Source organism: Coloeus monedula (genome assembly GCF_965178545.1).
Source record: "Coloeus monedula genome assembly, chromosome: 4".
Classification (NCBI taxonomy): Eukaryota; Metazoa; Chordata; class Aves; order Passeriformes; family Corvidae; genus Coloeus; species Coloeus monedula.
In genome coordinates this window covers 69,941,103-69,957,311 of record NC_138784.1, presented here as the reverse complement: position 1 = coordinate 69,957,311, position 16,209 = coordinate 69,941,103, and positions in this window count along the sequence as shown.

Here is a 16,209-nt window from a genome sequence, read left to right as displayed (position 1 = left end):
TGACTCTTAATAGGGCTAAAGGTAAACACCTTATCCAGGACATCTGTGTTTCAATCATTAGTTTGGTTAAGGTGTTTTTAGAGTTTGATTCATTCGTTCTACCCGACCCGAATTTTGAGGGTGCCACGGGGGATGAAAGTCCCACTCCATTGCCAGGGCCCATGTGGTTTGTTGTAACACCTTTGATGTAAAATGTGTTCCTCTATCTGAGTCTATTTTGTGAACCATTCCATACCTGGGAATAATTTGTTCCAGGAGAGTTTTGCATACTACATTGGTTGTAGCCTTAACAGCTGGGACAGCTTCTATTCAATGAGTTAAATGGTCTATTATTACTAATAAAAATTTCCATTTCTGTACTTGGGGAAGTTCAGTAAAGCCTGCTTGGATGCTTTGAAATGGTCACAGGGCTAACTTGTGCCCTCCTGGTGTGTTTTTTCTCATAGTTTTTAAATTTATCTTCTGATATGTTACACAATTTTTAGTCACTTGTTTGGCTAATCCAAAAATCTCAATGCATCTATAATTCCTCAAAAAATGATCACATAAGACTTGAGTTCCCCAATGAGTTTTTGTATGCGTGTCTTCTAATATTTTTCTGGCTAGGGGCTTATTAGGTAACTGCCTCCCATCAGGGAGTTTCCATTTCCCAGACTGGTCTTGCTCCTCCCCTAACTTATGAAGTTCTTTTTCCTCGGCTTTGCTAAATTTTGGGATTTCTGATTCTTCTTTGCTTGGAGCTAGGATTAATATAACTTTTTCACCTCCATTTTCTGTTGCATCCCTAGCCTCTTGATCTGCTAAATTATTCCCTCTTATCTCTTGGGTCCTCCCCTTTTGGTGTCTTTTAATATGTACCACAGCTATTTCTTTAGGCAATCTTAACACTTCTAAGATTTCTAAAATAAGTCCTTCATGAATCACCCCCTTACCTCTTGAATTTAATAACCCTCCTTCTTCCCAGATTTTCCCAAAAGTGTGTACTATTCCATATGTGTATTTTGAATCTGTAAAGATTGTCCCTACTTTTCCTTCTAATAACTTCAAGGCTCTGTTAAAGGCATACAGTACACAAGACTGGGCTGGCCAGTGACTAGGCACTTTTCCCTTCTCTTTGTCTCATTGTTCTCCCATCTACCACTGCATACCCAGACATTTGCTGCCCTTGCTGGCACCGGGAAGACCCGTCAATAACTTTTCTCCATCCGGTAGTTCACATTCACATACGGGTAGGTCTTCCCATTTTTTAGTTTGATAATCTATTAGTTCTAAGCAATCACGAGTAACATTCCCCTCTGGTTCCCCATACAAAAACTGGGCAGGATTCACATGGCTACTGGTGGAGATGGTTAAATTTGGAGTTTCCAGGAGCATAGTTTCATACTTTAGCATCCTCGAATCTGTGAGCCACATCTTGGCTTCTTGGTTTAATACTGATCGTGGGACATGTGGGGTACGTACTGCCAGGGTTCCGCTAAACGTGAGCTTCCAAACTTCTTCTACTAACAGTGCTACAGCCCATATAGCTTGTACACAGACTGGCCACCCTCTGGCCACGGGATCTAATAATATAGACAGAAATGCTACTGGCTTCTTGGACCCCATCCCCCCCATTCCTGTGTGAGTACTCCATAGGCTACCCCTTCATTTGAATCAGCAAACAACTGAAAGGGTCTGGCTACATCTGGTAAAATATCAGCTTCCCTTTTACTATTTCTAGCTTTTCATCGTCTTCCTGTGTCCAACAGATATTATCCTCGCTGATCAGCTTTTTATGCAAAAGTTATACCACTTTGCTATATTCATCAATCCACTGCCTACAGTACCCCAGTAATCCTAATAGCTTCCTAACTTCCTTTTTGGTTTGCGTGGAGGGAGGGATCATATACCCTGCACCCTTCCAGGATCTAACTTCTTACTTTCCTGGCTTAGCCAATGTCTTAAATATTTTACTTCTTGTTCTACAAACTGTAGCTTTTTCTTTGAAACCTGTAGCCCTTTTTTTCCCAAGAAAATTTAACAGATTAATAGTGGTGTTCCGAACTGTTTCCTCATTTGACCCTGATAATAATAAATCGTCTAGGTATTGCAAGTTAAGTATCTCTTCACTTCGTTCAAAAGATGTAAGAAGAGCCTCTAAAACTTGCCCAAACAGATTCGGAGATTCTGTAAATCCCTGGGGCAATCGAGTCTACAGTAATTGTTGCTTTCTTCTTGTATCAGGATCTTCCCATTCAAATGCAAAGAAGTCCTTGCTACTTTCTGCTAATGGGCAAGCCCAAAATGCATCTTTTAAATCTATGCACTGTACCATGTGTGACAGGGAGGGATATGGTTCAGGAGGGTCAACATTTATCATTCACTCATTTATGACAAATCTGAATCTCCCCTGTCTCAGTTTAATGCCATTTCCCCTAATCACAGAATTGATTAGAAATCGATTGGAAAAGACCTCTGAGATCATAGAATCCAACCTATAACCAAGCACCACCTTGTCAACCAGACCATGGCACTGAGTGCCACCTCCAGGCTTTCCTTAAACCATGCTCCAGAGATGGTGATGCCACCACCTCCCTGGGGACCTGTTCCAATGTCTATTCATCCTTTACCTGAAGAAATTCTTCCTCACCGCTGCCCAAATGCTGCTGTTTCCCCTGAGAAACATGAGTCTGCCTGTGGAATTCCTTCCTCTGACATGTTCTCCTTCAATATGAAAACACTGGGATTGGGAACAATTCAGGTGGGAAATTTAACCAGAGCTGAAGAGACCCGGCACTCTCCAGAGCCAGGTCCTCCACCAGTGCTGAATTTTGCCCAGAAACTGGACAAAAAGTCACATTTGATCCATATCACACTAAAATGTGTGAGGAAAGGAAACTGAGGGGGTCAAATGGACCTGACAATGGGCAAAATTTGGCAAATGTTAAATTTTTCTGAGTGCAGAGCCAAGGCGGTACCCTGGGGAGACAGAGGTGTCATCTCCTCAGGTGTCATCTCCAAGGGGTTTGGTCAGTGTGTGGCCGATGGAAGGCTGCGGGTACCACAGCAGGAACAACGCAATGTGGCTGAGTGCATAAACTGGTGGCTTTTTTTACCCAGAATTTGCTTTTGAGCATGCTTCAGGAAAAATGTAATCCTGTTTTGCAGCAGGTGGTGATGGTTTCAGCACAACTCTAGGAAGCTGTGCTGTTTTTCCGGTCCCAACAGCCAGGATTGTCACAGACTATTTGCTCGAATCAACCCTTTTCCATCACTGATTTGCACAGCATCCCATTGTTTTCTTATGCATTTAATATATGAATCACTGGAATCTAGCGTGTCTATAACAAGTCTGATTTCCAGTGTCTTTCCAGTTCATTTTTCTCCCTGAAAGTGCTTTTTGCACTTCTAAAGTCCCTTTTCCCAAATGATTAAAGCCAGAATTCAGATGAGTCTCTTGTTTTACATGCGAGGCAAGTTTTCCCCAGAAAGGAGGGAATTTCTGTGTCAGGGATAGCACAGGGCCCGGTTTACATTTCCAAATAGATAAAACAGGCACTTTGCTTCATGTAATTTGCAGCTAAGTATCTAATTAAGTAATTGCCTGTTAATTCAAAGATTGCTTTTCCTGCAACTGGCTTTGAAAAAGTCCTGCCTAAAAACAAGCAGAAAGAGAAAAAATTAAAATGTTGCTTTTCTTGCCTGATTTTAATTACTCTTTTTATCTCCCAGCGAATGTAGTGCCCCAGGACTGTGGGGCAGAGGACCAGAGGTGCACGGGAGCTCTTGGCACTGAGCACATTTAGGAAGTCACTAATATTTGTATAATTAATTGATTTCCAGGCTCCTCCGTGTTTCTCTCCAAAAGCATTTCAAGCTCCACACACAGAAGCTGTTTCTCCATGAGCAGCTGTTGGGCATTTGGCTGATGGTTTTGACAGTAGAGATGAATCGAGGACACGGCATCTGCAGTCCTGACCTGGAATTTGAACCTTTGGTGCCTCTCCCTCCTCCCAGATGGAGAGGAGGTGGAAGATCTCACAATCTTCTGATTGCCATCAATCTGAGCTGATTTGCTGAGCATTGGCCTCGTATCATGTCTAGGTGTTCCTTGAGAGATGATTTCAATCTGAAAAAAAACCCTGTAAGTATCTTGAGAGCTGGAAATCAGATGCTCTGATCTAACATTTCTTCAGCATTTAGCCATCACCTCTACAAGCAGCACCTCATTAAAAAAAAAAAAATGAAGTATAAGGAAAAGCATGAGAATGTTGCTGATTTTGAGCCCTGACTTACATGTTTTTCCTTTCTGATATTTTTGGAGGGAAGAGGGAATTGCATCATATTTTTATCCTCTTTTTTTTTCCCCCCCAACATCTGTGAGGAGTAGACATTTCTTTAACAGAGAAAAAAAAAAAAAAAGAAAAAAAAAGAAAAAAAAAAAAAAAGAGATTTCCAGGTGGTAACATGGCTGAAAGAAAACATGAATACATGGAAATTCATGCTCATTAGTACCAGTACATATGTGACTCTGTAGAGCTGAAGCTAACCAGGACCAGCGTATAGGGATGAGAACTGCACATAATTGAAATCCTGATTAATTAAAAGCAATGTCTTGGCACAGACAGTGATGGAGCATCCTTGGGTGGATCTGCAGGTGTTCCAGTGGACATGTGCACCAGGGCCTGCTACCTGTGCTGGGGTGAGGCTTTGTGTGGGCAGGCAAGGGGCAGGAAAGTGGCTTTGCCAAGAAAACCAAGCCAAGAGGAGCAGCGAGCCACCTCTTCACTGCAGCTTCAGGTGTGTTGCTGCACCCAGCACACACGTGCCCCATGCTTCTCCAGGGGCTCCACGCTTGGAGCAGCTGCTGGAGTATGTGTGGGATCAGGAAGGGAATCCAGTGCACACAGGGGAGTGTCCTTTTTGTGCAGGACAATAAACAAAACCCTGAAAGGGTAGTCGTGGGTCCAGCAGCCCTGGGGGGGGCCCCACATTGCTGGAACCACCAGCTTCACGGAATATTTTCCTGGAGTTAAATAATGGTATTCTAGAGTTAAAAATTGACCACATTTCCTTTCCTCCCCCCATGCCAAAGGCTTTTTTTTCACCTGTGTGCAAAATATCCAGCAGAAACTCCATTACTGGAGTGATTGGATCCAATGCCATGAGAAGGGACTGCTCCACACACCTTAGGAAGTGCAAAAAGCAGAAAGAAAAGAAGGTAGAGCCCTCGGTGCTGTGCCCGATTGCTCATCAAAGCCAGCTGCCTCCTGTGCTGAGCTGAGGATGTGACAGATGTCTGTAACCTTTACAGGTGCAGGGCCTGCATTTCATCAGTCTTTTTTCCATGGATGACCTGGAGTGTGGATTATTAGCAGCTCAGATTTCTTTGGCTGAGGTGCTGTGTTGTGTACACATCCGGGTTAAATCTAAACAATATTTCTGATCCATGTAGGCTTCTGACTTGGTTCTGCATCTTTGGTGTTTAAAAAATGATCAGTTTGAGCTCTCCCTGTTCTGTTTCTTAAATGTCAGAAGAAATTTTTTTTTTTTTTTTTAATAAAACAATTCAGCCTTCCCCTGCAATGTTCATAACCAAGAAATTGTGGCATCACAAGAGCATGAGGAAATACCGGCTGATTAAAACCAGGGTAAGAAATGACAGCAAAAGTGTTTGTCTTTTTTTTCCCCTCATTTTAGAATTCACAATGAAGTGGCTGGTAAAAGGGGACCAGTTGGTTCAGCCCCACTTGGGCTGAATATGAGGTTTAATGCACTGAAACTACTTCCACTGGCAAACTTTAGTGTCATAATTTAATTTCTCATGTAAAGCACATCTCACAGCATTACTTTTTCCCCACATCTGTTTGGACAAAGCAGAGCGTGTTTGGGCTATTGTTGGCTTTCTTTGCCTTGTTTTTTGTCTTTTTCTTGCCTCTCATTAATATACAAGTGTTATTAAATAATAATGATGCTGGTAGTGACCTCTGCTGTGCCTTGGTGTTTGCTCATTTTTGCTTCGAGGAGTAGATGTTCTTGGTCTTTGTTTTCTGATGTCACATGGGGACTTTGCGCCTTTAACCTTTGACAAGGTGCTTTAATAGTCTCTGACATGAGATTTTATCAAAAGCCAAGTAAATCATACCTGCCTGGCAGCTTCTTTTAAACATTCCCATCGTGGTTTACAGCAGTCCAAGGAAGGGCAGTTTCCTCTGTGTTTTTGCAGGCTGTATTTATCCCCTGCACCTGTTGGAGTGAAGGCTTCTCTGGACTCAGCCCAGAGGAAAGCCAAAGCACAGGGGTTAAATCAAAACCTTTGGACAAGCTGAGATACATGAAGTCACACCAAAGTGAAAGAGAAATATAGATTTTTAACTTTTAGGAGAAATATATGCTAAGTGCCTTAAACATTAAAAAGCTGTAGCAGAGACTTTAAACACAGTTCTTGCTGCAGCAGTGTTACCTTTTCACAGAATTCTTTACTTTAGACAAAATATAGATAGAATTATTCTGTTCACATTTTTTTAGATAGTGTGTTCACATAAACAATAAGAGCTGATAGAAACTGTATACACAAATCTGTGTAATACCTATGTAACACTTGTGTAAGGCTTACAACTGTTAGAATTAGACCAGGATAGGTTAAGAAAAACTAGAATCGTGTGTTAATCTTATTGGTCAGTTAGCAAATATAATCCACACTTCTGTAAGAAAAAAAAATAATTAGAAGAAGCTAGAATTAGAAGAAGAAGCTGTTTTCTGCCTGCTGTTTGCTGTTGCTGCTTTGCTTTATCATGTAACCCCCTTGAACTCTGCCCTCAAGAAAGCTATGAGACTATGAAATAAAGAACTTAGCAGAACAGCAGCTTCCTCTGCTCTCTTACCCTGGTCTGAGAAGGAAGGGTAACCCATCAAAAGCTCAACATGCATCCAGGTGTGCATCCTCCATGGAGGGAGTACCCACGGGCAGGGATCCTGGTGCTCTGCTCCTGGGTGATGCTCCAGCACCAGCCCCTTACCAACCTCCACCATGTACCAGTCAAACAGGGTGATGCTGCCTATGAGTGATCAATGGGGTCTGACTAGACTCACCTGGACCCCATTTTCCATGGATTGCTGATGTGAGATGGGGAAGGTGGTGTGCACACAGCTGCTGCTGGGGTTTTGGTCCTTGTTCCCTTGCTGTGTGCCCAGCCAGAGGCCACGGGCTGCTTTTGCAGCAGAAACACCACTGTGCTATAACCCTTCTTCTGAAGAGGCACCCTCACAACATCTGTCTCTTCCTCGTCCCTTTTGCAGTGTTTCATACTTTGCTCCTGCACTTGGCCACCCCAAAAGCCCCAAGGGAAAGTCCACTTTGCAGTTTCTACTTGTTTATTTGTCCAGGCATCTACATGACTTGTACAAACAGCCACCAGCCCTGGGTTGGGGTGGTGAGGGCTGTTCCCAGGGTGGGGAGGCTGAGCTGTACCTCAGGTGGTAGTGTGCCTGGCTCTGGGAAGCCTTGTGGGCAGTTTGGGTAGGTGGCATTTTGTGGCTGAGATGTGCCTGTGTGCTCTCCCATGGCCTCTTGTAGCATTAGGCGTGGCTTCTGCTGAACCCCCCATGGATTTACCTATGTCTCTCCAAAACTGCACTTGATTTGGTATTCCCACCCTGCCTTTGCTCTCTCGGCCTGTCACATCCTCTCTGTGTCACACCTGGGGAACATTTCATCGATCCCCTTTCTTCTGCAAGCCTGGAGGTGCAGCTGCTCTTTGTTACTAGCCACCACATGGAAAATGAAACAATCACACGGGGCTTGGTGATGCAGCAGCTTCTGCCACACTCCCCTCAGTGCCAGTGCCCAGCCTTTGTGGGAACCACCTTCTTCCCTCTCCAGACCTGGAAGTTCACCTGTGCTGGCAATGTCTGCTTTGGGGACAAGCCTCGTGCCTTGCATTGCCCACTAGAATGCTCCTTGTGTCCTTCTCCCTTTGCAGGGCTTCGTGTCCCTAAGCCACATCCCACCACACTGAGCCTGGACATCCCCAAATATTTGCAACTTCCTTTGGCAGGGACGTGCCCTGGGCAGAGCTGCTCCTGCAATGTGGATGGCGGGGGCACAACCCCATCATCACCACCATGGACTTTGGCCCCAAGCACAGCCTGTGCTTTTCTGTGCCAAGATTTTTCCCAAGGCTGGAGCCTATAAATAATCCAGGAGTCTCTCCTCCTGCCCAGCTCCACACTCTGCTACCTTGCTTTGTTTCAGAACAAGCCGTGTGATCCCGCCAGCCAGACCTGCAGCCGCCCGATACAGGCTCCCTTGGGATGAGCCCCGAATACTGACTTCCCAAATTGCTGTCTGGAGTGATGGGTGCAGCCGAGCTGAGCCAGCAATCCTATTCCAGCTGCTGGCACTCGCCAAAACATCTGCCTCACCTGTGCTGTGCTTGTTGATGGAGCTGTGAGCAGCTCCCGGCATGTCATTTGGGAATATAAATTGAGTTCCTCCGAGCTGGAACCACCTGCTTCGGATAATTTCTCTGGCAAGGAGTCTTCTGTCTTATTCTCCATCCAGGATTTTCCTGCTTTACGCTGCTGCCAGCCCTATGCAGTAGCTGGGGGGGTTGGTACTGATGGGTGGGGGTTTAGGTGGATCTATGGGGGAAATGTCCTGCTGCCAAAGCACAGCAGAGGGTGAATGTGCTGTTTAAACCGTACAGTTGTAGAATCACAGACTGGTTTGAGTTGGAAAGGACCTTAAAAGTTCATCCCCCCGGCAAAGACAGGGACAGCTTTCAATATTTCAGGTTGCTCACGGCCAACCTGGCCTTGAACACTTCCAGGGACGGGGTATCCACAGTTTTTTGAGATGTCAGGCACTTGTTGATGCTGAACTGAAGCTGGTTGGATGCACAAGCAGAGAAACAAACAGCTCCCAGGGAAAACAGGCGGCTGTTCCAAGGAGCAAAATGACCTCTGCAGACCTGCCTGCTGGAAACCAGGGCCATGGGAGTGAGGGACACTGTTGCTGCCAGTTTCCCTATTCCCTCCCTAGGGTGACATGCAGCCAGCCCTCTAGGTCTGTGCCTGCCCCTTCTCCTTCTCCTGCCCCAGCAGTATCCATTAGATGAATATGTAATTAGGATCCACTAAATGCGCCTGAGCTGTTGTCTGTCAAAACAGAGCTGAATCCCACCAGGAATTGTGCCAACCAGGCACTTAAAACTTGAGCAAATGGGGAAAAGTGGTTTATATGGGAAACAGGTGCAACATCAGCAAAGTGCTCTCATGGCTGCAGGTGAGGTGCCCTGGGAGAGATCAGGTGTGCCCAATGCCACCTCTCATCTCCTCAGGGATAACCACTGTGCAATGGTGTGTTTTCCCCGTTGGAAAAGCAAAACTAAACCAAACCCAAGCCCCTAAGCAGGGGTTGGGTGGTTTGATCTCCTTGAAGGGCTGGATGTGAGTGTGTTGCCATAACAGTCTCACAGCAGAGGAGGCACTGAAACATCTCTCCTGCACCCAGTCCAGCTAGTAGAGAGTAAGGATTGCTGGCACAGGCAGTGGCTCCCTCAAGAAACTCCTGGAAAGCCCCTGATTTACATGCACCAAGAGATGCAAAGGCTGTTTCACTGGAATGATGGATCCTTAAAGCTGCCAGGAGGTGAGACCCCTCTGGTGGGACTGGCGGGGATGTGGGGGGTGGATGGAGGAGGCTGTCAGGGTTCCACACATCTCCGAACCCCCAAATGCAACCCTGCACTCAGCAGGTGCACCTGGCAGTAGTGGGAAGTGCTGTAACGGTGCTTTAGGTGCTTTCCTAAAGGGCTTTTTTCCCCAGCATTTAAAAGAAAAAAAACACCAAAAACACTCAGGGAGAGCAACAATCACACATTAATTCTTTCCATTTCTCCATTTCTTTCCCATTCCCTGCATTCCACTGCTCCTCCTTCCCTCCCTGCAGCCAGTTTTGAGTGTGTTTTCCCAGGATTTGTGCCTTTGCAGGACCTCACGCTTGGACAACGGGATAAGGCTGTGGAAAGGGGCAAATGATGGGAGCGGCCTGGGGATCCCTGGGGAGAGACATCCCTCCAGGTGAAGTACTCCCCTGTGCAGACGGGAAGGCAAAGCCGCTGATGGGCAGCGCCTGGGGGAAGCAAAGACCAGCAAAGAGCCCCCGTGCCGGCTGCTTTGATTTTCAGAAAGGCAATTAACACTCGCCCGATGCAACTCCATTCCAGAGAGCAAAGCAGCAGGAAATAGCTGCTCTTCCCAAATGCAAAGTATTGCCCCAAGCCCTGTCTGATGCCGGCTTGAGTGATGCCTGTGGAGCCCAAGGAGTCACATCAGAGCCAAGTCTGAGCGTTGTTTTTAACTCAGTTTTTGATTTAATCCAAGCTGCAGAGCCACACCTTGCTATGACCAATATTCTTAGCGCTATCCATATATCTAGAGTGTAGATATGTGACTGATGAGTCAGGGAATAGATGTGGGCTCCATAAAAAGGAGTTTCTCCACTTTAGGGCTGGTTTGATCAGGGTGGCTCTGCAAAAGCTGCTGTGAATGTGGGAGCATGAGGAGTGGAGGCAGGATGGGTGGACTGCAGCAGAGGAATACAAGGAGCTGTGGCAGGTCCACTTGTGCCACTGAAACTGCCACCAAACATTGGCTTCACGTGCACCTTCTGACACTCAGCAGATCACACTGGGGACAGAGCAGTGAACCCTTCCCATTCTTACCAGTTTGGACAAAACCTATAGGCACTGGAATGTTTCTCGTTCATAGAATCGCAGAATGGTTTGTTTTGGAAGGAGCCTTTAGACGTCACCTGGTTCCAATCCCCCTGCCATGAACAGGGACATCTTCAACTAAATCAGGTTGTTCAGAGCCCCAACAAACCTGACCTTGAATATTTCCAGGGATGGGGCATGTACCACCTCTCTGGGCAGCCTCTTCTAGTGTTTCATCACTCTCATTGTAAAAAATACCTCCTTGCTGTTGAGTCTACCATCCCCAGAGTGATCTTTGTGGTGCACAGCACAGGTGGTCAGGGTGATCTGGCACTGCTGGTGATGCCATCTTGCATTGCACCCTCAGCATCCCACCCGGGGGGGGCACCATTGGCATGACTGGGATGGGGAGGATTTGCTCCAAGGGAATTCCCACTGCCAGGAGATGCCTGCAATGCTCACAAGAGTCCAAATACCTCCTTGAGTGAGTTGACTGCTCCTAGAAGCAAATACTGTGTGCAGTTTTGGGCACCACAATATGAGAAAGATACTAAGCTATTAGAGAGTGTGCAAAGGAGTGCCACAAGAATGGTGAAGGGTCTGGAGGAGGAAGCCTTATGAGGAGTGGCTGAAGTCACTTGGTTTGTTCAGCCTGGAGGAGACTGAGGAGAAACCTCATTGTGGTCTTCAACATCCTCATGAGGGGAAAAGGAGGGGCAGACACTGATCTGTCTAGTGCCCAGTTACAGGACCTGAGGGAATGGCTTGAAGTTCTGTCAGGGGAGGTTTAGGTTGGATATTAGAAAAAGGTTTTTCACCCACAGGGTGGTTGGGCACTGGAACAGCTCCCCAGGGCAGTGGTCACAGCACCTAGCCTGACAGAGTTTAAGAAGCATTTGGACAATGCCCTCAGGCAGAAGGTGTGACTCTTGGGGTGTCCTGTGCAGGGCCAGGAGCAGGACTTGATCATCCTTGTGGGTCCCTTCCAACTCAGCATGTTCTGTCATAATATTTTAGAGGTGATATTGAACAGGGGACGATATTCCAGTGAGTTATAGACTGAGGAGGCAGAGTTCGGGGTAGAAAATTGCTTTTAAGTTCAGCCATTTAAAATATCAGCATTAGTTTTGCTTCTAAAACTTCCCTAGTGTGAGCAAGAATCACCTCACCCACCCACATTCACTAAATATTTAGTCATTTTTAACAAGTTAAACAAAGCCCTTTGATTGGATTTATGCTAATGGCTCCTCCGTAGGCATTTCTGATTAATTTACATTTCATTTTAAAATTGCCTGTGTACACTGCTGATTCTCACCAACACCATTAGCAGATAAAAGGAACAAGTAACAGGTCACAGGCGCCACAAGATGGCAATAGTTGAAGAGCAATTTGTTTCTGGAGGAAGAGATCTGGGGTTCAGCAGCGAACCCTCTCTGGGAGGGCACCTCTGCTGTGCATTAACCTTGGCACTCACAGAGGGGTCTGTGGCCCACCCAAGCAAAGTGGTTTCTGCGTGGGGTGGGTGGGTTCACCCCCCTCCACCCCCCCTCCTCCTCGGAGGACGGAGAAGATGGGAGAGCTGCTCAAGGTCGGCCCAGCAGTGTTCTGCTTCACGGTTTCAACGACTGAAACCTGCAGCACGAAGCAGAGAGGGTTTGCACGCCCGGACACGGAGCCCCTGAGCCCTGGCTCTGCGTGCCAAGGTTGGATTTTGCTGGGTCAGAGGCTCTTGGGAGTGTTGCTGTGCCAGCATCCTGTGTGCATCTACAGCACCTGATTTGCCAGGTCAGGAGAAGCGGTCTCTGCCCCGCAGCGCCCCAGATCCAGCATGGAGGGGCTACAGTGGATTTTATCCCTGACTCCGTGACAGGGATAAAATCTGGGTGAGACAGGCTTCCACCTGATTACTCTTCAAATGGCATTAGGTGCTGTATGACCTACAAACCACAGCATTCAGGGCTTCCATGAGGCTTTTGATATGGTCATTCCCCATCACTTTGGTCTCTAGATGGAGAGATATGAATTTGATGGAGGGGCTCTTATAGGTGGAAAAGGAATTGGCTGGATGGCCATTTCCAAAGGGTTCGGTCAAACATTTCATGTCCACATGGAAACCAGTAAAGGGTGGTGTTCCTTAAGGACTCATACCAAAATCATTTAATATTGTCATCAGCAACACAGATAGTGGTTTCTAGAGCACCCTCAGCAGGTTTGCAGATGACACCAGGCTGAGTGGTGCAGCTGATGTGCTGGAGGGAAGGGAAGCCATCCAGAGGGACTTGCACAGGCTTGGGGAGTGGGTCCTCACGAGGTTCAACAAGGCCAAGTGCAAGGTCTGGCATCTGAGTCACGGCAATCCCCAGGGACACCATCCCACTGGGGTGGATGCTGGGGGCCTGCATAAGGCAGAAATCTCCACTGCTCCAAGGCCTCCCCAAAAGGACTTTAAATGAGAGGTGGGGGATGGTGCATCATGCTCAGTGAAAGACAGCAAAGGAGCCACGTGGGAGCTCATTTGTAATGCATGTTAAATGTAACATCTGTGTTAATGCACTGGGGTTTGGCACTCTATGCTGTCCAGGTGATGAAACTGGGAACACGATGACCTGACAAGCAGAGGATCCAGGAGATGGAGGTCTTGCAGCAACACCCTTGACTCCATCTCTGTGAGATGCAGCACATCCACTGCCATTCCTTGGGGGCTGGCAGCAGCACCTGGTTTTTCAGGGTGGCCATGGGCTGCTCAGGAGCCTCTGTCTGTGTTTTAATCCCCGGGGAAGGAGTGAGGGCAGCAGGACCTCCAAGCAGGATGGGACTACATGGTGTCAGATCACATGTGGTACCCGGGACCAGAGGGACAGGAAGGACAAATCCACAGCAAGTCATTGGGTGTCACTGATGCTGTTCTGTTGTGGTGGTTGTGCAAATTTTATGCAGGCAAAGGTGGCTTCTAACCCTGAGGCAAACCCCATTCCCTGCAGGGTGTCCAGCCCAGTCTTGGCTCTCCTCACAGCATCAGTCCAGGGCACATGGAGATGCAGGAAGCAGATATCCCACTGGTGCTGCCAGCATCAGGCCAAGGAGGTGGAGGTTCAGCTTTGAGGTCTGAGCCATCACCAGAAAAAGTCAAGAAAACAAAGGGTGGATGATGTCAGCATTCTTACCAGCCAAAAAGTGAGGCAGGGCCCACCACAGCTGTCAGGAGGCAGGGATGCAGCAGCAGGGAGAGCTGGGCTCTGAGTGCCTGTGCAGGAGCTCAGGGAAAGGGAAATCAGGAGGGAGCAGAGGCCCAGCTAAGACCAGAGCAGTTTACACACATCCCCTGTGCCGTGATGAATGGAGACATGAGATACAGTCAGTGAATCCTGAAATCTCTTGGGATTAAATGATTACATTAATCTTTGCTTTCTCTAAGCTGCAGTAATGGCAATAGCCACATGCTGGTTCCAGTCCAGATCCATCCCCGCTAACTTCCCGGTGACTCGTTGCGGAGCTGGCACAGGCTCACACTGTCCTGACACGCAAATGTCCCCCTCATCCCTCCCCAGCCCACACCCATTTCACCTGATGTCTCCAGGGCAGTGCTGGGCGTGGGGCAAAAGCGGAGCAGGGGATCCTGTGGTGTGGGAGCATTGCTGCCAGTTAGGTTTTTTTAAAGTCTCCTGGACTGATTTCCTTTGCTGGAGTGCACATGCAGTCCATATAATTTGCTGAACCATCCTGGGGCAGGAAAGGTCCTCCAGGCCACCTGAGGGTCAGTGGATGGCAGAACTATGTGGGTTGGCTTTTTCCATCCACCCCAACCTGTCCAGGCATCACCTGAAAAAGACATTTCTTGTGAGTGTGCTGGTGATGGACACGACCAGGAGACATCCCTGGCAATGGTGATGGTTGCCACCCCAAGCTCCCCTGTGGCTGGGCTCCAGCAGGACCCATGGGCCACCATGGTTCTCCCACCTGTGATGGCTCTTGCTGGGCAGAGGTGGATGAAGCCCTTCACCCCATGCTGGTTGGTAGCTTCAGGGGCAACTGTGGTGTTGTGAACACTTTAACATGAAGTTATGTTGGATTCCTCTACACCTCTGAGGACCTGGGTGGAGGAAGGAGCCAGTGCTGAAACACAAGGGGTATGCTCCCCCCATTTCCAAATTCCCCCACTATTATCTATTTTCTGCCCCTGTTGGCAGCTGGGCATAACGACATATGCATGGAGGGTGGAGAAAAAGCGGATGAAATTATTTCAGTCTTTTTTAAAACCCAGAATTGATGTTTACACACTGGAGCTAAATTATTTATACACATAATGTTATACGTTTCACATCGGCGGCTTTTATTAGCAGCCGGCGGATGAGAAATCATACCTGACCTACTTGTACAAACCCCTCTCGTGCCTCTCCGTGATGACAGTGCGGTGGGAAGGGGTGAAGGTGCTCACCCCAGGCCAGCTGTGGGGATGCTCAAGCAGTAGGAGAGCCAGTGGAGGGAGAAGAGATATCTCAGCACCTCCTACAAGGCACCTTGCTGCTTTAGATTTGGGGGAAAACATGCACAAGGGGGTTATTTTTGAAAAGTCTTGCAAAACACTGGCTGCATCAGTTTCTCTAGGAGGATGTGGCCACATGGGTGTTTTTCCCTAGGACTGTGCCCCCTCCCTTCCCCAGCAGAGATGCGCTTCCCAGCGAGGCCTCAGCAGAGGGTAGGCTTTTTGGGGAGAAGGTTTCTCTAGAGGAGGGGTGGCTGCATCAGGACCACCCATCCCCAAACCAGTCTGATGTGACAGAGCATGTTTCCCCTGAAAGACTCACCCAGCCGTTTCTAAACCAACATGTCACAGGCACTTGAGATGACTTTCTTCTTGTCTCGCAATTAATGCATTTTTTATAAAGCCCAGGCTCTAGTTTCCTTTCATGTTACCAGGAGGATATCCTTTCCCCTCTTCAGCTTCAGAAGGATTTTTTTCACCCAAAGTATTAATCTCCAGTGTTCTGTACACAGGACAGAGGGATGCCCTGGCAGAATGGGCCAGCAAGAAAGCATGAGCGTGGCTGGAGCTCAGGTCTGGGTGCTGGCTGTGTCACTTGCTCCATCCCAAAGCTGTTTCAACAGGTCACCCTGCAGCCTGGCAGCAGCACGTGCTGGTGGCTCTGCAGCACAGATGAGATTTAGTGCCTTGCAGATCGCAGCACACAGGAACATTTCTTGCTCATAATTGCACCTTAAACACAATTTAAGGTGCTCCACTTAAATGTTACAAGCAACAGTGTATTAACCTGCTTCCTGTTTAAAAAAATCCAAGCCAAACAAAGCCACGCTTTAACATCCTGGCCTGCATCAGCAATACTGTGACCAGCAGGACCAGGGCAGTGATTGTCCCCCTGAACTTGGCACTGGTGAGGCCACACCTTGAGTCCTGGTGACACTTCTGAGCTCTCCACTACAGCAAAGACATTGAGGTGCTGGAGGGTGTCCAGAGAAGGACAACTGAGCTGGGGAAGGGTCTGGAGCACAAGTC